This window comes from Stegostoma tigrinum, chromosome 10 (genome assembly GCF_030684315.1).
Source record: "Stegostoma tigrinum isolate sSteTig4 chromosome 10, sSteTig4.hap1, whole genome shotgun sequence".
Lineage (NCBI taxonomy): Eukaryota > Metazoa > Chordata > Chondrichthyes > Orectolobiformes > Stegostomatidae > Stegostoma > Stegostoma tigrinum.
Window position 1 is genome coordinate 64,727,216 of NC_081363.1, and position 25,799 is coordinate 64,753,014.

The 25,799-nt window shown below is 42.4% G+C and overlaps 1 protein-coding gene across 2 annotated transcripts in view; it reads right to left on the reverse strand.

Annotated features, from left to right (window-relative positions):
- The window catches only part of dph6 (diphthamine biosynthesis 6), a 295,616-nt gene that overhangs the window by 35,426 nt on the left and 234,391 nt on the right, over positions 1-25,799 (reverse strand). The gene's annotated exons all lie outside the window — the stretch shown is intronic.

A 25,799-nucleotide genomic window follows, 5' to 3' on the forward strand; every position in this document is an offset into this window, starting at 1 on the left:
CACCGATTGGTTGAAATTCACACAAATTAACATGCAACAGCAGAAATGGTGACAGGAAGATCTTAAGTTTTGGCTGAGATTAACACTCCTGAGTAGGGCACAGCCATGACTGGACCAAATGGGGAGATGCCAAGCACAAGCTGACTGAATCCAGTCTTACTTGAATAGTTCCTTGACTCTGCATTAGTCCCACATTCCCACAATACAGAATTAATTGCTTACATTGACTGCCGCATGCTAAACTGTACCCAAGGAATTTCATTTTTGAGAATAAAAACAATTCAAAAACATGCTGAGCACAGTTCTGTAAGTATCAGTTGCCCTAGCTAGCATAACCAAGTGACCATTATTCATCTGCCAGCACTGGCAAAATACTAGCATGCTGTTCAACTGTGGAATGTGTTCGAACTAAGCCTTATAATCTTCACATATTTTTAGAGATAAAAACAATGTTAACAGTTCTCTCTCTATAGATGCTGCCACACCTGCAGCAGTTCTCTAGCACTTTCTGTCTTTATTTTAGCCCTCCATGGGTTACACTATTTTGACGAAGGGTCTGAGGAAGAGTCACAGACCCAAAACGTTAACTCTGATTTTTTTCTTCACAGATGCTGCCAGGCATATTACTTCCACCAACTTCTATTTTTGTTCCTGATTTACAGAATCCACAGTTCTTTCGGTTTTTATCCACAATACGTTGCTTTTAACTTATAGTCTTCTCCTCAATTTGTTAAAATATAATTTATATTTATTAATGCTTGAAATACTTAGGTTTTGAAGGATTAAAGGAGAGGAATTTATGCCAAGTCTTGTGGACACACCTGGAAAATATTCTGTGTGGGCCTTCCGTTTTTCTTTGCAAGGCTTCCTAGAAATCACATGACTGATGCCTTGCTGTTGACCCCACTTAGGTTGTTTCAACAGTGACTGTCCTGGACTGACTGTTCCTTGCCACTAGTTCAGTTGGAGGAAAATTTGCTCAGAATCCATTGAATTGGAGAAAAGCTGGCTAAGAACAAGTTAATTTGGAGAAAAAAAAACTTGCTATGAAGAACTGCTCAGCTGATACCTTCCATTTCTGAAATACAGCTCTCTACACTGGTTCAGGATAAAAACTATTGAGTGGGATGGGGAGCTAAAATGGTTGGCAACTCTCCCTCACGCTCCCTGGGGTGTCATGTCCATCCTGGGCCTCCTCCAGTGTCCCAATAACACTATCCACAAACTGGAAGAGCAGCACCTCATATTCTGCCTCAGGAGCTTACAGCCCAATGGCCTAAACATGGAATTCACCAGTTTTAAAATCTTCCCACCCCCAACCTCATCCCATGACCAACCCTCACTCTCATTCCCACCTCCTTTACCTGACACATTCTGTCCATCTTCTCTCCCACCTATCTGCTCCGCCCACCTCACTGACTAATCCCCACCACTCCCTCCCTGCACTCAGCTATCACCATCCCAACCAGCTTCCCCATCCCCATCCCTCCTCTCTCTATTCATTTCTGAGCTCCCTTCCTCCTCCCCATTGCTGAAGAAGGGTCCTGACCTGAAACGTCAGTTTTCCTGCTCTTCTAAGGCTGTCTGGCCTGCTGCGTTCCTCTAGCTCCACACTGTGTTGTCTTTGACTCTAGTATCTGCAGTTCTTGCTATCTCATTTTATTTTATGCTGTGGCCCATGGTGTAGTGGCACAAGAATGATGATGCTTCCTCCAGGCTCACTTGTAACAACCTGAGTACCACATATTCACGTTCAAATGAATTTCTGAGAGGAATTCAGCAGTAGAAACACTGGTCATCTTTCCCCTTCCTAACACAAAACAGCAGAGGCAATTCCAACACACTGCTGCCATCCTGGCAGAGTTCCATTACCTTAGTTCTGAGCAGGGATCAAACATGAAACCTTATGAGCTCTTTTAATACAAGAGCTTCTTTGTGCAATAAATTTAATATTACATCAATCATCAGGTCTACTGTCAAGTACAGGGACTGAGGCAAAGTTAATTCACCAGTCAAACTGCAATGGAAGTTGAAACCTATGGATGTTCCTGTTGAGTATGTTAACATGAGGTTCGTACAATGGATGTACTGATTGATGTACCAATGATCTCATTTAGAATTAAAGGCAGCAAAATTAGGATATTTCAAAGCTAACAACCCAGATGGAACACTTGTGATGCAATGGTAGCATCCCCATCTCTGAACTAAGTCGTCCAGGTTCAGGTCCTACCTACGAGTCTTGTAATGAACATGGATTTGCATAGGGCTCTTTTAATGACCACTAAACTTTGAGACAATCACAGACATCTAAGTAATTTTAAAAATTCTTTAAATTAGTTTCAGCAAAATGTTAAGTAACCTGACCTGGCTACCGTGCTCCATAACGAAGAGTGGTTTCTCAAATCATTGAAAAGAACTTCACTCTCGCCATTGTACATTTCACAACACTTTTCATCTCAAACCACTTAACTGGCAATCTTGCCTCGTAAAAGCTTTAATCTAATAGTTGAGTGTTTTAAATCTGGTGTTAACTATAGTGGCAACACAGCTAGGGACCTAAATGTGACCCTCAAGTAAAATTGGACCAGCCTTTGAAAATAATTTTCGCACTTGCTGTCTTAAAACTGGGCAGGAATGAAATCAACAAATTGCCAAGCAAAGAAAAAAACTGTACACCCATCAACAAGGGCACAACATTTATCCCTCTTTCAACTTACAGGATCAATTTTCATCCACTTGCACTTTGTGAGTGGTGCATAATAATAGGTTACACATACTCCATTTCGCAACTCAGCTACAAATTACTGTGAAGAATACCCGCAGCATTTTTCTGCAGTGAAACACATTGCTGCTTGATTGTAGTGTACTGTTTAAATGAAAATCACCTTCACTTATGGATTAAACGTTAGGAGAGACTAATTGTATATCAACAGCAAACAATCACACAAGTATGCTTACTCTGTGAAGAATGGCAAAAAAACAGAAATGATTTTACCTCAAATTGCTAGCACTTCACACACAATAACATTTTGCAGAAAGCACTTTGCTTCTGGTGTATTAGGTATAGCGGGAAAATAGTATAAAGTGTAAAGTTACCAACAGACAAATGTTACATTAGCACTTACACAGGCAAGCTACTTTCCTTCCGGAGACAAATTCTATCCTTGTCAATATTAATTTTACTCCAAGTGATAGAAAACAGTTTGAAAAGATGAAAATTAGAGCTCTGTGCTGGAAAGAGCCAAGCTCATTCAAGCTTAAAGGCCATTTTGTTGGCCCAAGGTGCAGCTTGAAAATATTTCTACAACTTCCAGGTCAACCCATTCATCTATAGTAAACTTTGTTTTTTTATTCAACCTGCCACAGGTTTTAATGTCAATACTTTTCCACTTAAACAGAATTTTCTCAAAGACATAAAAATATTGTGCAACACTTGAGCAATTTTTAAAAAAATGCTTTTTAAAGGCAGAATAAGGAATAATGTTAACAAGAAAGTACGTGGTTTTCTTAAGAAAAAGATCAAAATAAACCTTCTGTAAAGTCAAATGTTTCTGATGTTTCTCATCAATTTTAACTTATTGCAAACAGCATTTTATTTTCTGGAGGCAAGTCAAACTACACCAGAAATGTCCTCGAGCTAAGACAGCAAGCCAGACTGAGTCCAGTGGCTGCTGCACTCTCAGATGTTGTTCAGACATCAGACAACAGGAGGCAGGATTCAAGCTGAAATGTCAGCTTTCCCAAGTTATGATGATGCAGTCTAAGAACTGTTGCAAATGCAACAAATTAATTACAGAGACAGAAGTTTGGGGGCTTGTTAATGGTAGCTGCCAATGAAGCACAAGCTTGTGTCAGATTATTTGTCAAAGTCCAAATGAGTACAACTTCTCAATCTTGGCTTGGCAGCTACTAAGATTCACTTGGAGTTGCACCTGTTGGTCAAGGTTACATATTTCCACAATGTGTCCATCTGTTTAGTGGAAATCAAGGAACATGGGGAATCAAGGAAGGTGTCGTTGATAGAGAAGATCAGATGCAGCCTTATCTGATTCACAGCAGACGGCAAGGGCCAAATCACCTGCACTGCTTCAAATTCTTATGTCCTTATCATCAAATACAACGTGATGCTAGAACTTGAAAGGGATGTAAAATCAGGCACTGGATACATTTAAATTTACGACAGAAGAGCTGAAAAAAAATCAAGATTGATATGACAGATATATGTATCATTTCAAGATAATGGGGAATCATTTCAATGTCGCCACCGCCTGCTCGGTACCCCAGTACCATGATATGCATTGGGGTGGGGGGGTTGAATCACCAATTATAGATCTGTTCACCCCCTTTGACCTGTTCGCCAATCAGGTGGCAAAATGGAAAATTACCCCAGTATCTGACATTACATTCTCTGCAATGACACTACAACATCATTTAGTTTTGATCAATGAAGTGTGATTTTTCTTTTCTTCAGAAGGCATTACCCTGAAGACTTCAACACTGATGGGCTATTTGGCCTGGCTTGATGAGTTAATGCACTGCCTAACTTTCCTCATAAAAGGTTTAAATGATTGATCTGTCCACCAACTTAAAGTTTACCCAGTGGAGGGCTCTGGGGCTAAGTGTTCACTATTTCACAATGTGGCCCATCATTGCAGCTCTACATCACTGCAAATGTGAAGCAGATAAAAACTTCCCAGAAGCCTCATTTCAATACTCAGTGTGGAATCATACTTTGCAAGATATATTGTTGAAATTCCTGTGTTATTCCCAAGAAAGTAAGAAAATAAAGGCTGTGTGGATGCTTGAGGAATCTAACACTCAATATCTGCTGTTTAAATGAAACAAAATTGTAACATCCTTCACTTTCCAACATTAAAGTCAGAGCTTCAAGAGCTAATAAGATAAGATCTTATACAGGTAGTGAAATTCCATAGAATATACCTTTGAAAAGCTGAGTTTTTGGATTTTTTAACTGTTACTCCTGAGAATGGATTGATCAGATTTAATCTAAGATTTACAGAGGAATTAGGCTATTTTCAATTTATAGTCAGTTTATGGATGATGACACAAATCAACAGCTCTGAGCCCTACCTTGGAAAACTATGCAGTTTTGCCTATACTCAAGAATTCCTAACATTCTTCATTGTTAACTTCGCCAAGTCAATTTTTGATTATTTTCTACATGTACCTTTGAAAAAAGAGGTAAGTCTGGGTGAGACATATTGCAAGCAGAAAAAAAGACTATTACCCATTTAATTTGAGGGTTTCCTTTCTCCTATCTCATCACAGAGTATTGTTATTTTCAATTTTGTGAAATCTACTTGAACAAGTTGCAAATACTCTGGTTTTCTTTCATCACAGAATCTCTGAAGTGTGTAAAGAGGTCCACTCAGAACCATTCCCTACACTTTCCCTGTAACCCTGCATTTCCTATGGCTACCACACCTAACCTACAGAACCCTGAACACTTTGGGCAATTTGGCATGGCCAATTCACCTAACCTGCACATCTCTGGACTTTTGGAGGAAACCGGAACACCGGGCAGAAACCCCAAGCAGGCATGTGGAGAATGTGCAAACTCCACACGGACAAGTCACCTGAGGGTGGAATCTAACCTGAGAACCTGGTGCCGTGAGGCAGCGGTGCTAATCACTGAGCCACCCTGCTGCTCCTGCATGCTTCTGGTATAAGCTACTTTTTCAAATATTTAACACTGTTTTATTACCTTTGAGAATGAAGTAACTTCTCAAAGTCTTCTGGTTTTTGCCCACTTGATTGCAAATGGTATACAGTTCCAAAATATGTAGCACTTTCAAAAACTGCTGTTGACCGTCACCAAGAACTTGTCGGGAAGATCTGATCACACCCACTATATCATTCTATTTAAGTGCTATCTTCTGATGGTCAATGAGGATTCTTATTCCCACTATCAGAAGCTTAAAAACTGAAGAACAGATGCAAGAATTGAGTGACCTTCTCTCATTTGAGATCCCATGGTCACCATGGGTATGCTGAGCTCAGCATACGATGTTTGTAACCCTCAACAAAATATAGGCTCCAAGACACCAACATCACTGATAGCATCAGGAATACTGTCTGACATAAACAGTTGCCTATCTCATGTAATGCATGCAATTATTACCCATCATTAGTTATCCTGGAGCAGTATGATGCAACTGATTCGGAGAGAGTTTACTTCACAAGGTGTGGGAATGGAGTCACATATAGGTTAGAGAAGCTTCCTTTCATAAATGACATTTGTAAACCAGACGCCTTTTTACAACAATAATATGACATGAAGATTTTTTTTAATTTTTCCAGGTATTAAAATAGCCGAATACAAATCCTCAAACCGCCATGGTGGGAAGAGAGTTCAGGATTATTTTTCCAGACCTCTAGATTATTATTAATTCAACACAAACCCCGCAAAGTTAAGGCAATACCACTTTGTCCTATCAATGTTAGATAGCATGTGGATGAGATTGGGTTACAATTCAACTCATTCCATCTGACTTTAGAAGAACAGAGCCAAGGGAGATCACCTTCAAAACTAATCCTGCTGATTACTCTTCATTTATCAATTGTTATAAAAGTGATTTCAGTGGGAATGTAACTCCCAGGATTTCAATGACCTCATGGTAGCTTTGAAATTTTGTGAAAGTGACTCGTGCCTTATCAAGCCAGGCCAAATAGCCCATCAATGTTGAAGTCTTCAGGGTAATGCCTTCTCAAGAAAAGAAAAAATCATCTCGATAAACTACTGTTTATATGATAAAGCATGAGAAATATAAGTTGATAAAAGGAAAGCACAGTAGTTATCTCCAGAAATATTTGTGTAAAGATTGATAAACAACTGCAATGGAATTTCAGATGGTGAAGGGGTAGTAAGATCTCAAGTGTTTATTCAAAGACTGTTAGATGCCATGATGGCGGGGATCATAGATTTATGTGGAAGGATAACCATTCCTCATCTGTTGATACCTTTACAATCTGTTTGGGATCACATTGGAGAGCTGAGGTAATTTTGGGAAAAGTTTGGTTAAGGTTGATATACGGGTGAGGGGGTCACCACATTCAAATTAAGCACCTTTTGTAAGAACAGAGAATGCACACACCCTTCAACTCAAGGTGGGGATAAGAGAAGTGTTTCCAGGTGATCGCAGATGGATACTGCTGCCTGCTTAAAGCCCTTCTCCCCTGTCCTCCTTCCACGCCCATCTACGTGTGCAGTTTATTTTTTTCTTTGCTGCTTTTGCTCCAAATCCCTGTTTTGCTGCTGCCCAAGGAAAAATGCAACCAAAGCAAAAGGCAGGTCAAAATAGCAGCACTGCTGTCATTGTCTTCCTACTTTGTATTATTCTGGTGCACGCTCCCAACAAATGCATTACTATCCTCACAATGTTGGTATTTGCCACACGTCATACGAGCTTTGTGTACGTGGAGCACAGATGATGTTTCAGTTTCAAAACAGCACTTAGCTGCTGTGGAGTCAAATGTTATTACATTTATTTTGTTCCTATTGCGTACACCCTAAAAAAAAGGCAATTTTCACCTCCTCCCACCCACCTTTCTGCAAAAATGCCATCCCCCATTCCCAATTCCTTCGCCTCCACTGCACCTGCTCCCAGGAAGAGGCATTACACTCCCGTACATCTCAGATGACCTTGTTTTTCAAGGACTGCAACTTAGCCCCCGCAGTGGTTGAGAACGCCGTCGACCGTGTCTCGGGCATTTCCCGCAACTCATCCCTCACATCCCGTCCCTGCAATAACAACCAAAAAAGAATCCCCTCATCCACATGTACCATCGCACCAACCTCCGGATGCAATGCATCATCCTCCGGCCCTTCGCCATCTGCAATCTGACCCCACCACGAAAGACATTTTTCTATCCCCCCAACCCTTGTTTGCTTTCCAGAGCGACCACTCTCTCCGTGACTCCCTTGTCTGCTCCACACTCCCCTTCAGCCCCACCACACGCAGCACTTTTCCCTGCAACTGTAGGAAGTGCTACATCTGCCCCTACACCTCCCCCCTTACCCCATCCCAGGCCCCAAGAAGACTTTCCACATCAAGCAGATGTTCACCTGCACGTCTGCCAATGTGATATACTGCATCCGCTGTGGCCTCCTCTACATCAGGGAAACCAAGCGGAGGCTTGGGGGCCACTTTGCAGAACACCTCCACTCAGTTCGCAATAAACAACTGAACCTCCCAGTAGCGAAACATTTCAACTCCCCCTCACATTCCTTAGACGACATGTCCATCCTGGGCCTCCTGTAGTGCCACAATGATGCCACCTGAAGGTTGCAGGAACAGCAACTCACATTCCACGTGGGAACCCTGCAGCCCAACAGTATCAATGTGGATTTCACAAACTTCAAAATCTCCCCTCCCCCACCTCATCCCAAAACCAGCTCAGCTAATCCCCACCTCCCTAACCTGTTCTTCCTCCCACCTATCCCCTCCTCTCACCTCAAGCCGCACCCCCATTTCCTAACCTCATCCTGTCCCCTAACTTCATCCCGCCCCCTTGACATGTTCGTCCTCCCTGGACTGACCTATCTTCTTCCTACCTCCCCACCTACACTCACCTTTACTGGTTCTATCCCCACCTCTTTGACTTGTCTGTCTCCTCTCCACCTATCTTTTCCGCTATCCATCTTCAATCCGCCTCTCCTTCTCTCCCTATTTATTTCAGGACCCCCTTCCTCTCCCCCATTTCTGATGAAAGGTCTAGGCCTGAAATATCAGCTTTCCTGCTCCTAAGATGCTTGTTATCTCCAATTTTTAAAAAGATCAGCATTAATGTACATGAATTTGGCAAGAGATCAAGGCCATGGATCGGCTTTGTACACACCTATGATGCCTTCATTCTTTTTTGTCACACAAGTTATCTGCAGCTGTCCCTTACAGACTGAATGTTATAAAAGTTCTTAGCTTTACAGAAGACTTAATAGGTTATTCTTTCCCAAAGCATTGCCTTCCATTGAAAAATGAATATATAAATAAACATCAAAATGATCTTCTTGGTTTTGTTCTGAAGATAAAGACTGACATTCCTCTTGTATTGGCCCTTCTGCACTGTTCATCTGATGTCACGAGACTAAGAGATTAATATTGCCTTGGACAGTTATCTGATCTAGATTCCCTTATGCAGGTTCATACAACTATTTTACTTTGCCAGTAAGTTATCCTTTTTAAGAATGCGCATCCTGTTGGGTGAAGTAAGGATAGAAAGTGGAAATACACATGTTAGGCCAGTTTTTTTTGTTTCTTTAGACTGAAAATGTCTTTAAGTGGGCATCTCAAAGCCCTGGGGAAATACCATCCACAGTGCCTTTGCAAAAATCCACTATCAGGAATGATGGTCTTTCAGCACTATCATCTCTCTCTCACACACAAAATTTAATTCTAGTTCTAAATAAAGCATTCCACCTTATTGTAGGGTGCAAAACTTTCTTTTATATAGGTGGAAAGCTCTAACATTAAATAAATAGCTACTGTTTTAATGGTTAACTCATCTCAGTCATAAGTGTTGGCAATTGTTCATAAAGTGTCCAGCCAATGGTTATATCACTCAAAATTATATGCTTTATGGGATCCAGCGTAAACTTTTAATTTGCAACCTGCACAATATTTAAGTGCTATCAGAAAATAACAAAAAGCACAGATCATGTTCATAAAACATTTATCTGTTTCCATTGCACAGCAGAAATATTGGCAGTTTGAAACACTTTGATCCAGTCTGACATGAGCTAGAGGTATGTTCTTCACGTTACAAAACATGAAACCAGTTTCCAGAGAAAAAATACTTTTATACGAGAATCACTCTGTTCCCCCATTTCTTCTAAGATTCAGTTACTTTCTCTTACAATCTGCTCCATAGTTTTCCTACTTAGATGAATCTCTTACCTATAAATAGGTCAATGGTATTACATCATCTGAGCAAGTTTGGCCATTTTCCTCTTGACTTTCTTACAGATTTGTATCTCCAAAATAAATTTCAAGTTTATTACCTTGAAGATTGTGGATGGTTGAACTTATTTCTTGTACAAATATCTCCTCTATGAACTGGTTATATTCTCCACAACCATCTACTGTAGATTTTTATTTATTTACTTCCTTTCCCCCTTTGGTCGCCAAATGGAACTGAAGAAAACAACACAATAAACTTCCATCTCCAAATAAGAAGCAAATCTTAGAACATGGTATCTATTGCCCTGCAGTTTCAGAGAAAACAATCATGTTCCATTCCTCCTGCAGTTCATATTAAATTGGATTAATTTATTATTTCATCACTACCCATTTTCATTTATAGAAACAATGCAGTTGATGTTAAGTAAGGATTACACCGTAATACCCCCTTTATTGTAACTGACCTTGAGAATAGAGTGTGGTAACAATGAACTCCGTGTTAAACTTTCGCACAGCCAAAACTGGACATAACGTATGACCTGTATATTACTCTACCTAACTGATGCTGGCCATTATATTTAACTACCTAGTTTTCTATCTCAAGCCAACAAAAATCATATGGGTCACAAACTTTAATTCTCCAATTATCTTGGCAGTCACAGCCTTTTGGCTATGGAATTCTTGAAATCTACCATCTTTTTTTTGAAATGCTTTCTGATTTCTTTCTTTAATGGTCTGTATATTTTTGATATTACATTACTCATTCCTGACACCCCAAACAATAGGAATAGTTTCTCCAATCTACCCAAGTGAATCTTTTTAACATTTTAAACACTTTGATCAATTCACTTATCAATCTTCTAACCTTGTGAAGTATGCATAAAAAAGTGACGTCCCAATACCGATGGATCTCTGAAATGATCTGCATTTGAAAATGGAGATTCGTGTTTTCTCCTGATGTTGCTCACCTAGGTTAGAAGAAGCCGATTTTGTGCCAAAAGCCTAAGAGGAGAAAATACAGTTTGCACTGGTCAGTGATTAGCACTGGTTTTGCACTGGTCAGGGACTGGGGGCATTCTGGCGAAGTTTCCTGATGATATGAAGATAGGCGGACAGGCAGGTAGTACTGAGGAGGTGGGAAAGCTGCACAAAGATTTAGACAGTTCAGGAGAGTGGTCCAGGAAATGGCTGATGAAATTCAATGTGAGTAAAGGTGAGGTTTTGCACTTTGGAAAAAAGAATACAGGCATGGACTATTTTCTAAACAGTGAGAAAATTCGCAAATCAGAAGTGCAAAGGGATCTGAGAGTGTTGGTCCAGGGTTCTCTAAAGGTTAACCTGCAGGTAGAGTCCGTAATTAAGAAAGCAAATGTAATGTTGTCGTTTATCTCAAGAGGGTTGGAATATAAAAGCAGCGATGTGCTTCTGAGGCTTTATAAGGCACTAGTTAGGCCCCATTTAGAATACTGTGTCCAATTTTGGGCCCCACACCTCGAAGGACATATTAGCCCTGGAGCATGTCCAGCGGAGATTCACATGGGTGATCCCTGGAATGGTAGGTTTAGCATATGATGAACGGCTAAGGATCCTGGGATTGTACTCATTAGAGTTTAGAAGGTTGAAGGGAGATCTAATAGAAAATTATAAGATAATGTATGGTTTGAAGGGGTGGATGCTAGGAAGTTGTTTCCGTTAGGTGGGGAGACTAGGACCCGTGGGCACAGCCTTAGAATTAGAGGGGGTAAACTTAAAACTGAAATGAGACGACATTTCTTCAGCCAGAGTGTGGTGGGCTTGTGGAATTCATTGCCGCAGAGTGCAGTGCAGGCCGGGACGTTGGATGCCTTCAAGGCAGAGATCGACAAATTCTTGATCTCAAAAAGAATCAAGGGCTACGGGGAGAGTGCAGGGAAGAGGTGTTGAAATTCCCATCAGCCATGATTTAAATGGCGGAGTGGACTTGATGAGCCGAATGGCCTTACTTCCACTCCTATGTCTTATGGTCTTATTAACAAGTGACAGAATAACTTTCAAGGAGATCTTCACCCAAATACAGAGGGTAGGAAACTGGTATCTACATCAGCAAAAACACTTGTTTTTAATTTCCAGTGTGATGCCAAATACATGGGCCATACATCCCAAAGACTAGTGGATTGCATCAAACAACACATCCCTTCAGCTGATGACAATCACCAAGATACTGACCATACCTACAGAGTCCACTCTTTCAAAATACATAGCACATTGCAAACATTAGATGTGATCTCACGATTGAGCAACATCTGCCAGACAATCCTGAGCAGACAAAAAAATTAAAATGACAACGAATTTAGATTGTTAGCTGAGCTTGCACCGTGGCACACCTATGTGAACTGGAAGCTACATATATTAAGACACAAGGCCCTGTTCTTCACAGATAGAAAAATCGTGCATACACATCGCACATGTTTCAACTCAAAAAAATAAACAACAACCGCTTGCTGGTACATTTCTCAGGGCAAAATTTTGACGAATCAGAGGCAACCCACTTTGAAAAGGTTTGGCAAAAATGTATCTTTTCTCAGCAATATTCAATATCTGCTGAACAAAATTACTAGTTTGATTTATAATATGATTAAAGTAGTGCTTGCTGTGAACCACTTTTGTTGATGTAGCCACCAGCCTAACATTTGTAGCAATATAAATACAGGGAGAATGTGCAAACTCCACACAGACAGTTGCCTGAGGGTGGAATCGAACCTCGGTCTCTGGCGCTGTTAGGCAGCAGTGGGAACCACTGAGCCACCATGCCGTACTATCACCGGAATGTTAATCCAGCGACTCTGACAATGTTCCAAGTTTGAAAAAAAGTCTGGACTTCAGAGTCTACTGACGACCATGATTCCATTGGCGATTGTTCAAAAAACCCTCTGGTTTAGGGAAGGAAACTGCCATCATTACATGGTCTGGCCTACAAATGACTCCAGACCCACAGACTTCTTCATCCCTCTCTGGACAATTCGGAATGGGCAACAAATGTTGGCCTAGCCAGTGACACCCTCATCCTGCGAATGAATTAAAAAAAGAGTCTTGAGTGTCTTGACAGGGTAAATGCTGAAAGAATGTTTTTCCTCATCGGGGTGGAGATGCCAGTGTTGAATTGGAATGGACAAGGTCAAAAATCACACAACACCAGGTTTATTTGAAAACACAAGCTTTCAGAGCTCAGCCTCTTCCTCAGGCGCAGTGTTAGAGAGAGGGTACAAGTCACAGAATTTATAAGCAGAAAGGGAACAACCCTAAAACTGACCGCCTCTTGTTGAATCTTTCCTAATTGATTAAAGATTCAACAAAAGGCATGCAGCTTTAGGGTTGTTACCTTTCTGCTTATAAATTCTGCGTCTTACACCCAAATCCTGCGTCTCATACCCTCTCTCCAACACTATGCCTGTAGAAGGAGGAGAGCTATGAAAGCTTACATTTTCAAATAAACCTGTTGGATGTATGATTTGTGATCTTGTCCCCTCATTGGGGATTACTGGACCAGAGGACACAGTCTCAGAATAAAGGGGCATCAATTTAAGACTTAGATAAGGAGGAATTTCTTCTTCAGAGGGTTGAGAATCATTGGAACCGCTTACCTGAGAGAGCGATGGATCAGTGATCAGTAAGGAATCAAAAGTTATGCAAAAACAGAAGGAAAGTGGACATGAGGAATGACTTATCAGCCATGATCCTACTGAATGGTGGAACACCCTTGAGGAGCTGAATGGCCTATTCCTGTTCCTGTTCCTGTTTCTTACGGTTTATGGTCTTACAACAGTCCACTCTGTAGATACTCTCCTCTCCAGGATGAAAAGGAAGTTGTTCTTTGATCTTACCTGCCCTTAAAATCATCAAATTCATTTTTGAGTGGACCCAACCATAAAAATTAGAATAACATATACGTAAAGAAAAACAGACTGAACTCTGATTTCAAAAATGACTTGATTCACTGTAGTTATTACTGCGCCAGCCTAGGATAACTAGTTAGATGCAAAGCTTTTCTTCCAGGTAAAATTGGTATTTGTATGATGAAGGTGGCCAAAGTACTTACGGTTATAGAAGTACTGGAGTGGTTAGATGTAGGGTACATGGAATGATTCTGCAACTTGCTTCAGCCTATTTTAAAAACCTGACACTTGGAATTGTTCCACGCAACTCTTATTATTTTTAACCTACCAGAATATTTTTCAACCAAGCATCTGGACTGAAACTCCCATGAGCCCCTGCCACCATACTGAAAAACAGACTCTTTGCTCATTATCTCTTTTAATCTCCCTGGATGATAACTTTTAATTTTTAACTCATGACACACAAAACTCTCTTTCAAGTTCTCTGACAGATATAGGCTTAATGTCAGAATGGGAATATTTGCATGGTAAATGTATCAATCAGGAAATAAGTTAAAGCCTATTAGCAGCAGGGAGCATATGTTGACAATGTATGCAAGATTTCCCCACATTTCCTACGCAGCAGGAGCTTCTAATCACATTGTGAAGTAGTTCTTGAACACAGTGCAAGCCTGTTATTTAAGCAGCAGCAAGCCTACTTCCTTCACTTTGATGCTTCACTGCAGAACTAAGTGAACCATTTACTTTCATAAACTTCAGATTGTGCTGCATGTGTTACAGGAGCGTATGAATATATTCTGTAAATGGATACACTGATAATCACTTATGAACATTGTTTGCAGCATATTAATACAAAAAAACCTTCTGCGATAAATCTAACAAATGTACAAGCCCTGATATCACATTGATTTTTTCAAGTTCAAATTTTATTTGTTTTATGGGAAAACCAATGTATTCGAAGCAGAATTCAGAGAAATTTTATTTCACACCACTCCACCATGAGCAACAATATGCTTGTGATCCTATACACCACTGTTCTTCAGTTCCACTTCATCCTCCAGCTCATTTGGCATGCTAACAAGAAGCTTTTTCTTTTCTTTTCAGGCAACAATGAACACAAGATGCAACAACTCAGAGATATCCACAGCTCTCTGGAACCTTCCTCTCCTTCCCTTTGCTCTGACTCCATCCCCTCTCCCAACCCCACCTCCTGCCTTGTATTTACTATCCCTCCTGATCTTCAGCTCACTGATGCTGAACGTTCTGTACATAGCAAAGGTCTCAGTTTTATCCTCTGTATCTCCACCTGAATGAATTTCAGGTACAACATGTTGTTGATCTCTTCATCCACTGCCTTCGCTCCCATGCCCATTTCTTTGGATAAGAGTCCTCTCCCCTTCCCACAGATCCCCTTCAATAGTCTCCCTTCACCTGCACCCTTCCCTCTGGCCTTTCACTTGCTCAAAAGTTGTTCATTGAGAAATGTCGACATGACATTGGTCGCCTCAATTTCTCTGCCCAACTCCTGCCATCCATTCCAATTTATCTCTCTGTGAACTGACTGTCCTCTGTGCTCTCAGATCCAACCCTGGCTTTGTAATTAGTGCCTGCAGAAAAGGATCGTGCTGTTTTTCTGTGTCAGACCGAGCGCCACATTGCACAGACTGACAGCCAGCTCTCACAACTGCTTCCTCTTTGTCTTCCCAGACCATGACCTCACCATGGAACATCAGGTGATTGTGTTCACTAAGGTCACTAATTTCTCATTTCGTCTGGTGATCCACACACACACACACACACACACACACATACACACACACCTCCCACCACGGCCTCCGAGCACATGGTCTCCCAAACCTGCACAACTGGCTTCTACCTCCTTCCCAAAATCCACAAACAGCACCACCCAGGCAGACCCATTGTTACTGCTGCTGCTGCCCCAAAAAAACCATTTCTTCCAACTTCGATTTAATTTTTTTCTCCCCTTGTCCAGTCCCTGTCCACATACATCCTGCCATTCCTCTGACACATTATAGAAGTTTCAGAATTTCCAGTTTGCAGGCTCTAGCTATCTCCTCTTTACATAGACGAGCAATCCATTCTCCCATCAGGATAGCTTCAAGGTTCTCCACATCTTCCTGGAAAAAAAAAACACGAACCATCCCTATCCACCACCACCCTCCTCTGCCTGACAGAGCTCATCCTCACCCTGAATAACTTCTCTACTAACTCCTCTCACTTTCTTCAGGTCAGAAGGGTGGCCATGGATACCCGTTTGGGGCCCCAGTTATGTCTGTTTCTTTGTGAGATGTGTGGAACATTCTTTGTTCCAGTTTTTTTCCCAATCCCCAGCCACAACTCTTTCTCTGGTATATTGTTGATATCATCAGTGCTGCTTCCCTCTCTCATCAGGAATTAGAAAAGTTTGTCAGATTTGCTTCCAATTTCCACCTCACTTTCACCTTCACATGGTCTATCCTGACTCCTGCCTTCCCTTCCTCAACATCTCTGGTCCCATTTCTGGGGATAGGCTGGCCACCAATATCCAGTACAAACTCACTGACTCCCACAGTCACCTCCATTCTCCAAGCTCCTCCGTTTCCATCACATTGTGTTCTGTTGATGCCAGCTTTGACAAGGTGGGGGGGGGGGGGGGGGGGGGGGAGAGCTGCAAAATGTCCACTTTCTTCCTCAAGTAAAGATTCCCCAGCACCATAGTTGGGAGGGCCCTCAGCTAGGTCCCACCCATCTCCAGCACTTCAGTCCTCATTCCCTGTCTTCCTTCCCACAACAGCAATAGGGACCCCTTGTTCTCACTTACCATCCCAACAGCATCCACATCCAGAGGATCATTAGCTGCCATTTCCAATACCTCCAGCAGGATGTCACTACCAGACACCTATTCCCCTCCCCTCCCCTCCTTGGTGAGCCTTCTGCAGGAACCATTCCCTTCGGGACATCCTGGTCCATTCTTCTTTCACTCCCAACACTGCCCCTCACAGCCCCATGGCACCTTCCCTGTAGCAACAGAAGGAGTTACACCTGCCTGTTTAATTCCTCCCTCCTCAGGATCAGCGGGCCCAAACACAGCCTCCAGGTAAAGGAGCGCTTCACCTTCATTTCACTCAATCTAGTCTAGTCCATTTGCTGCTCACAATGTGAGCTCCTCTACATTAGGGAAACGAAGCATAGACAAGTAGCCGCTTCACAGAACATCTATGTTCTGACTACAAAAAAGACCCTGAGCTTCCACTTGTCTGCCACTTCAATATACCACCGTGTTCTCTGGCCAACATCTCTGTCTCAGGCTTGCTGCACTGTTTTCAGCACAAACTGAAGGACATTACCTCATTTTCTACTTGGCGACTCTATAGCCTTCTGGACTCAATTCTGAGTTCAACAATTTTAGGGCTAAAGCACCTTCTTCCATGTCCTTACCCCAACCCTCACACAACAGGTCTTGTTTTTACATGCCCTAATATGACACACCACCCATTGTTAGCCATTCATAGCTATTCATTCGCCTAGGCTGATTGTTACCCAGTACTTTGCCCAACGGTTCTTCTGTCTCTTTGGGCTCTATCTCCACCTGTTGTTTACTCCTTACCCCCGCCCCTAATCTATCTTCTGCATAAAAAGCAACATTTTCCGAGCTACCATCAGTTCTGAGGAAGCGTCACCGGACCTGAAACATTACCCCTGATTTTTCTTCACAGATGCTGCCAGACCTGCTGAGCTTTTCCATCAATTTCTGTTTTTGTACTAATTTTGGATATAAGTACAATTTGAGCAACTGACTACTGTGATATAAATCATGATTACTGTTAATTTCATTTTTAAGCCTCTCAAAATCATCTTTTGATGTGTTCACACCTTGTCATTCACCACTGGAATCAGATCAGCCGTATTCTCATCGAATGGTTGGAGCAGGCTCAAAGGTCCAAATGACCTACTTTTGTTCCTTGTTCACATTCTCATATGTAAGACAGTTGATATATTACCATATAAAGACTGTGCTTAACTTAATAGCTTCTTAATTGCAGTATTTAGGCTATGACTAGAACTCATTAGTATACTAAACATTGATAAACATATCAACATTAACCCATCAACTGAAGGCAACCTTCCCATAAAGGTGTGCTTCTGTTTTGCTGAGAAGTACTTTTGCTTTTCTTGGATTTTGACTACCTATCTAAACAACAATAATGGGCTGAATCTTAGATTTGTTTTAGTGAGTCTGAATTTTGTTGGATTGTTATGGAGGATCTCTCAATATGAGGATTAGCAGATTCTCCTACTGTATCTTAATATACGCACTGCATTAATTACACATCACAGTGCAGTAGCATCTCTCACACGCAGTTCCAGCACCATCAAACTATGCACCATTCCCAGAACAACTCGACATTCAGTGGCCATCTGCCAAAAGACCTTGTCACCTCGTCACCTTTGAAAGGCTGCTACGCACGTGGACAAAGCTGCCCTACTCATTGACAGACAGAATCTGAACACTTCCAGATGGTATTGTGATTTGCTGACTGGGTCTTAGAGATCCTGGTCATGGGGTGGTGCAAATGGTAGTCATCCTCTTCACTGATGACCAGCAGAACACGCTGTGCCACCAGATCCTGGCTACCTGGTCCCTATTCACCATCCGTATCCATGGTGTGGAGGAATGGCCAGCAATGCGAAACCATGTCAATGCTCTTTTCTGCTGCCACACTCTCCCCTCATGGTGTCTCTCTCCTACTGCTGCACCCATCTGTTACCAAGACTCATGGTTTGCTACATCACAATTACCTGAACATCTTCCATTACTCCGTCTTGCTCCTCGCCTCCCACATCACCTTCTCACTTCCTCAGGACATCTCACCAATTTTACACCTGCACCACTGCCAACAGCTATACTACCCACTTTCAGTTCACTTGTTTCTCTCATTACAGAAGGGAGCCCATAACAGGGCAAAATGAGATCGTACGGGTGGGTGAATACTTGACAGAGGGGGTGGGGTTGCCTTGTTAGTTAAGAATGGAATTAAGTCTACGGCACTGAATGACATAGGGTCAGAAGATGTGGAGTCGGTGTGGGTGGAATTGAGGAACCACAAAGGCAAAAAAACTATAATGGGAGTTATGTACAGACCTCCTAACAGTGATCGGGACCAGGGGTGCAAGATGCACCGAGAATAGATAGGGCATGTCAGAAAGGCAAGGTCACGGTGATCATGGGGGACTTCAATATGCAAGTGGATTGGGTGAATAATGTTGCTGGTGGATCCAAAGAAAGGGAATTCATGGAATGTTTGCAGGATGGCTTTTTGGAACAGCTTGTGATGGAGCCCACAAGGGAGCAGGCTATTCTGGACTTAGTGCTATGTAATGAGCCAGACTTTAAAAAAGACCTTAAAGTAAGGGAACACTTAGGAGGCAGCGATCATAATATGGTAGAGTTCAGTCTGCAGTTTGAAAGAGAGAGGGCAAAATCAGATGTAATGGTGTTACAGTTAAATGAAGGTAATTACAGGGGCATGAGAGAGGAATTGACGAAAATCAACTGGAAGTAGAGCCTAGCGGGGAAGACAGTAGACCAACAATGGCAGGAGTTTCTGGGTGTAATTGAGGACACAGTACAGAGGTTCATCCCAAAGAAAAGGAAGATTATCCGGGGTGGGATTAGACAGCCACGGTTGACAAAGGAAGTCAGGAAATATATCAAAGAAAAAGAGACAGCCTATAAAGTGGCCAAGAGCACTGGGAAATCAGAAGATTGGGAAGGCTACAAAAACAAACAGAGGATAATAAAGACAGCAATAAGGAAGGAGAAGATCAAATATGACGGTAGGCTAGCTAGTAATATTAGAAATGATAGTAAAAGCTTCTTTCAATACATAAGAAACAAACAAAACTGCAAAAGTAGATATTGGGCCGCTCCAAATTGATGCTGGAAGGCTAGTGATGGAAAATAAGGAAATAGCTGAAGAACTTAATAAGTACTTTGTGTCAGTCTTCACAGTGGAAGACATGAGTAGTATGCCAACAATTAGAGAGAGCCAGGGGGCAGAGTTGGGTACGGTAGGCATTACAAAATAAAAAGTGCTAGAAAAGCTACAGGGTCTAAAAATTGATAAATCTCCGGACCCCGATGGGCTACATCCTAGAGTTCTGAGGGAGGTGGCTGAGGAAATAGCGGAGGCTTTGGTCGTGATCATTCAAAAATCACTGGAGTCAGGGAAAGTCCCAGATGATTGGAAAATTGCTGTCGTAACTCCCTTGTTTAAGAAAGGATCAAGGCAAAAGATGGAAAATTGTAGGCCGATTAGCCTAACCTCGGTAGTTGGTAAAATTTTAGAATCCATTGTCAAAGATGAGATTTCTAAATTCCTGGAAGTGCAGGGTCAGACTAAAACAAGTCAGCACGGTTTTAGCAAGGGGAGGTCGTGTCTGGCAAACCTGTTAGAATTCTTTGAAGAGGTAACAAGTATGTTAGACCAGGGAAACCCAGTAGATGTTATCTATCCAGACTTCCAAAAGGCCTTTGATACAGTGCCTCATGGGAGGCTGCTGAGCAAGGCGAGGGCCCATGGTGTTTGAAGTGAGCTACTGGCTTGGATTGAGGATTGGCTGTCTGACAGAAGGCAGAGAGTTGGGATAAAAGGCTTGTTTTCGGAATGGCAACCGGTGACGACTGGTGTCCCGCAGGGTTCAGCGTTGGGGACACAGCTGTTCACCTTATATATTAATGATCTGGATGAAGGGACTGGGGGCATTGTGGCGAACGTTGCCGATGATACGAAGATAGGTGGGCAGGCAGGTAGTACTGAGGAGGTGGGAAAGCTGCACAAAGATTTAAACAGTTCAGGAGAGTGGTCCAGGAAATGGCTGATGAAATTCAATGTGAGTAAAGGTGAGGTTTTGCACTTTGGAAAAAAGAATACAGGCATGGACTATTTTCTAAACAGTGAGAAAATTCGCAAATCAGAAGTGCAAAGGGATCTGGGAGTGTTGGTCCAGGTTTCTCTAAAGGTTAACCTGCAGGTAGAGTCCGTAATTAAGAAAGCGAATGTAATGTTGTCGTTTATCTCAAGAGGGTTGGAATATAAAAGCCGCGATGTGCTTCTGAGGCTTTATAAGGCTCTATTTAGGCCCCATTTAGAATTCTGTGTCCAAGTTTGGGCCCCACACCTCAGGAAGGACATACTAGCCCTGGAGCGTGTCCAGCGGAGATTCACACGGATGATCCCTGGAATGGTAGGTTTAGCGTATGATGAACGGCTAAGGATCCTGGGATTGTACTCATTACAGTTTAGAAGGTTGAGGGGAGATCTAATAGAAACTTACAAGATAATGTATGGTTTAGAAGGGGTGGATGCTAGGAAGTTGTTTCCGTTAGGCGGGGAGACTAGGACCCGTGGGCACAGCCTTAAAATTAGAGGGGGTAAATTTAAAACTGAAATGAGACAACAGTTCTTCAGCCAGAGTGTTGGGCCTGTGGAATTCATTGCCGCAGAGTGCAGTGGAGGCCGGGACGTTGGATGCCTTTAAGGCAGAGATCGACAAATTCTTGATCTAAGAAGGAATTAAGGGCTACGGGGAGGGTGCAGGGAAGAGGTGTTGAAATGCCCATCAGCCATGATTTAATGGCCTTACTTCCACTCCTATGTCTTATGGACATTGAGCTCCTCAAGCCCTACGAGGAGAAAATCCTTGCAGTCTGAGGAGAAGACAAGGACCACTCCTGCAGAAGTGCCAAGGCATCTATTTCTTGCACCAAAGTAAGAACCACTCTTCATGCCACTGCAACTCACATAGTAATGCTGCTGTCAGTGACATTTATTACACACCACTTCTATTGACTAACTGCAACACCTTCTCTCTCAGTACAGTCAGTTCTGCTATATATGAATTGGTTATAATGCAACTGATGATTAGGGTATACTAGTTCTACAATGCAAACTTGTGTTGGCTATAACGTGATTCCATTGGTGCGCGGAGGAGTATGTGTCAACATCACATGATTGTTTCCTGGGCTTTGTCCTGAGTATGTGCAATGTTAGCGTTGAAAGTGTCTTCACTTTGGCATCACATGAATGTTTCGTGGGCTTTGTCCTGAGTACAGAAAATGTTAGCTTTAGACCTTATTATTTAAGGCGCACATTTGAGAGGATGATTGCAACCACTGCAGGGGATAAGGACTGTTCTTCAATTCTCGAAGAGCTTTAACATTAAAAATGCAATTGACATTATCGTGGAGGCCTGGAGTGAAAACAGTAAGGACTGCTTGCAAGCAATTTGGGGGAAGCTTCTTCCAGATTTTTTTCAAGATTTTGAAGGCTTCAATCCGTCAGAGAAGCTCTCAAGAATTCAAGAACATTGTGTTGATCTTGCAAAATAAGTGGATTTGAAGAAGTGGAGAGTGAGGATGTTGCAGAGCCGCTTGAGTCCCACTGTGAAGACTTCTCTACAGCTGATCTCCAACAACTTGTTGCTGAGGGGGCAGTGAAAGCTGGAGATGAAGAAGATGAAGTCCATGATGCAGCATCACGAGAACTTTCCACTTCTGTTTCGTCTTCTACCCTGAGGGAAATTGAGAAGCAGTTGCAGCTCTTAGAGAACAATGATTACAATGGAGAACGCAGCACGGTAGCAGTTCATGGAAAAAAAGATCTTATGTGGTGCCCAATGAACAGTTTCTTCTGGATGTCTTTTTTAAGCAAATCCCCAAGAAACAGTCAGTAGACAATGAACCGCAGCCATCCACTTTTGGATTAACTATTTTTCACCCTAACCCTGCAAACACAACTGCACCTGAATGCATGGATGAGATGATGACCATGATGACAATGACCCTCAGCCTCTTCATTAACAACAGAGCAACCTCAAAATCTCCTCCTCCATCAAATGATCTTGATACTCTTTTCAAGATAAGGTGTTAAATTTACTTTTATTTCATTATGAGATATGAATTAAACATTTATTCAAATTGTGCCCAGCTATGTGTAAGGGTTTTTGAGTGATTTTTCTTGGTAATCTGTCCCTAACCACACTTTTCACATAGGCCACATTATTTCAATGGCGCAATTTTCTATAACACGGTGTTGCACAAGAATGTAATTTTTACATTATAGCAGAACCGACTGTACAGCCAGCATTACCATGGCCTCTGCAGAGAAATGCCTGGCTCCTGGAGAAGCTGCCTCCGAGGTTTCTGTGGATGGGAGTATTGAGGCCTCAGGGAAATCATTAGCAAGACTGCCTCTTGCATCCAACACCAGTTCACATACTGGGAATGTTAGGCTTAGAAAATGTGTCAACACAATCTGGTGAGAACATGGCAGCAGCAGCTTTGCAGCCAACTCAGCAAGAAATGCCCCAGGATGCAAGCACTCAGAGACTGCTGGAGACCAGGTACCTGCTCAGCTGCCAACAGGAGAGGACCTTGTGGTGTCATCAATTATGGCTTTGTCCATATGCTCATGGAGGAACAGGAGCAGCAGGCAGCAATATGGGATAGCAGCAGGCAGCAATGTGGGATGCAACGACCCTCACAGCTCAGAAGTTGCATCAGTGCAGGAAGCAACCACTTAGCTGTCTCCATGGAAAGGCTGGCAGTTGCCATAGAAGCCAGGGTCAGTGTCTGGTGGATATTTGCACACAATTTCAATCTATCACCTCAGAATTGAAGGCCTGGTGACAGGGGGATTGCTGAACCAGATGCCGTTTCCTCACATAATCACAGGGCGGTGCCAGCAGGCAGCTTGCTTGAAGAGGAACCACATACAGGCCCTTTGTAAGTTTCCACACAGGACACTCCATGTAGCCAGGCCCTCCACCTCACCTGACCCCTATGATCCTTGGATGTTCATGCTGAGGAAGATCAACCAGCCTCTTGCAAGGAGACCCTCAGCATGTCTGACCTGTTCAGATAATAGCGCCCACAATGCTGCCCAATCAAACCCCAGGGCCAACAGGCTCCATTGTCAAGCAGAGTCCCTTGGCTCCAGGTGTGCAACCAGGGATTACACTAAGGCAGTGGGAGGAAGAAGAAATCCTATTGAGGCCAATTTGGTGACATAGTTGACAATGGCTTGTAACAGATTGTGAAGTGTAGTATAAATGATGCTTTAAATTGAGTTCAGAGTTCTTAGAAATGCAAAGAAAGTCATTTCTGCAGACATCGCAGATTTACAAGACCCAAAACTATTTCCATTGATAAACACGTGCTTCAGTTCTCAAATAAATTATTTAAATAGGTACAATGGAGTGGGTGAACAACAGAGTAAATAAATAATATTTCCATCATTTGGAACAATAACAAATGAACAATCAAGTCTTGGGTTGAAATGAGGAACTCACTTACTTACCTGTATAAGGAACAATGTGCAAAATTGCTCCTAATGAGAATACTAATCAATGGAATACTCTCATTAAGAGATAAATAGGGCTGATTTAATTAGATCAACGAGTTTCTTTGTCTGGAATATATAAAGGAATACAGTGAGTGATTGCATTATCTCTACTGGGTCGTCTTTTTGGTATAGGTGGAGAATAGTTCTTTCAAATAAGAATGAATAAAATGCATCAATTACTTAAGAAAAACAAATATTCAGGAGTGAGGAAATTAGCATTAAACAGCCACAATACATTAATATCAAAAATTGCTCTGCACATTTGTTGGTACCATCATCTCTTTCTCCAATTAACTGGTCCTACCTTCCAATGAATCTGGCCTTTCTCTTTATTATCCCCCCATCCTTAGCCCCAGGCACCCCTTTCTTAGTTTCACGCTTCTACAGAAATTATCAACTGAATTCTACAGGGAAGCAGGTCACCCACTCAGCCCCAATCTAAACGTCACTCAGCATCCTGCTGACCAGAAATCCAGATGTCCCATTCAAAAATACACTTATTTGTGGAATATGTCATCGGCAATCAATTGCTGACGAGCATGATGGCTCAACAAGACAATTCCGTGTCACTGGTCATGGAACCAGTGTGCAGATTAGTCCAATCTTGGAGCTGCATCTCGGTCCACATATATAATGTGCGGAATACATCTGTCAGTTTGTGATGCGAACACGTGCTGGCAGTGATGGTACTCTGGGGGTGTCCTTAATTTTGGCAGTTGAGGTCATCCATACCTGTCGGGGGAAGTCACTTGAGAGACCTGCTTGTCAATATGACGGGTTGGCAACGCTTTAGTCAGAGCAGCACCAGAAGACAGTGGCTGCCATTGGTACAAGCCATCCCAAAAAAGATATCTTTCTCGAACTTGGAGTAAGAGCAACAATCTTTAGTGACCCTAACTGGGAGACTCATTGAGGATTCGGATAGGGGATTGTGGAGTTGGTGGAGACAGACTGGGGTTTTGAGGGAGGAGATGAAAGATTGGGGGTTACGACCTTAAGGAATAGAGTGGGACTATTCCCGAAGGACACAGGAGAGTGTGTGAAAGCTGCCTGATTGTTCACGTTGCCTTCTCCTACAGACTTGAAATTTGCAGCAGCACGAGACTGTTAAGAGGCAGTTAACTGGCCAAATCAGAGCCACACTAGGCCCAAGGAAGATGGACTGTCTCATGTTTTACACTGCCCCACCCATCAGCTTCACATAAAATGGGGGACAAATTAGATGTGCGTTGGAAGGCAACTGGCTGACCACTTGCTTTCTTTCATGGGTTCCATGCCCACTCTATTACCTCTCCTCCCCTCTCCTGAAACCCCCAACCTTCATGTAAGATGATGAGGACCTGCAAAGTTCAGCCTCTTAAATCTGTAATGTCTTCAACTGAGAGATCATTGACCTGAGATGTAAACTTCGCTCCGCTGTCCACAGATAGAGCTTCATCTGTTGACAGCTTTCCAGCTTTTTCTGTTTACATTTCTTTACTCACAGTGGTGTAGATTTGGCATGCTACAGACCATAATGACAAATATTCTGTGTCAACTCAATACACTCCCTAGTCTAAAAGGCCTTTGCCTTTTACAGTTGCATTGCAGAACTTTGCAATTAT